Here is an 830-nt window from a genome sequence, read left to right as displayed (position 1 = left end):
CCATCTCCCTGGCCCCCTTATGTTACTGAATTTAGTTATTAAATCTAGAAGTCATTCTGTGCAGTTTTTGGGGTTTTTCTCTGTGTAGTATCATGTCATTAGGAAATAGTGATAGTTTAACCTTCTCCTTTCCTGTCTGGGGAATCGCTCAGACTGCTTCAAAGCTCAGAGCCATCTAAGGACACCCAAGGAGGTGACTCCACTTATCTAGCACAGGTGCACAGTGGAAGGAAGACAGGTGTGTAATCCTGACTTTGCATGGGTAAACACACGTGTTAATTATGGCACTAAGAATGTAAATGTGAGATAACAACCTGTATAAGAATTATTCAGTAAAAATACAGGCGGCTCTTGTGTTGTGCTCTGCTGTGCTCTGCTGCCTTCTATTGTTGCTGATGCCTTGAACATGTGTCTTCAACCTCATCCATGGAAATCTCCCTTGGGTCCCCCTGAGTGGGCCGACAGTATCCTTATTCCTTATAATTCTTTCTCATGTCTGATTACTCTAGCTAATGTTTCCAAAACTATATTGAATGAGTATGGTGATGGTGAACATCCTTGTTTTTCTCATTTTATGGTGAAAGTTTTCAGTTTTTGTCCATTCGTGTTCATTGTTGGTTGGTCATAGCTGGTATTATGGTTTTTGTCTAGATGTCCCCCCAAAGCTTCATGAACTTTTAGATGGGGTGATTGCTAGATCAGTCCACAGAGTGGATTGCACTGCTCTAATCCCAGCAATCTGGATAAGATCAAACAGGCTTGTCTTCCCCTTTTTCTCCTTCTGTTGATTTTTCTGTCCTCCGACAGTTTGAACTGTTGCCCCTCTGCCA

Source organism: Octodon degus, unplaced genomic scaffold (genome assembly GCF_000260255.1).
Source record: "Octodon degus isolate 3935 unplaced genomic scaffold, OctDeg1.0 scaffold00037, whole genome shotgun sequence".
In the NCBI taxonomy this organism is placed as follows: domain Eukaryota; kingdom Metazoa; phylum Chordata; class Mammalia; order Rodentia; family Octodontidae; genus Octodon; species Octodon degus.
Note: the sequence above shows the minus strand (reverse complement) of the source record.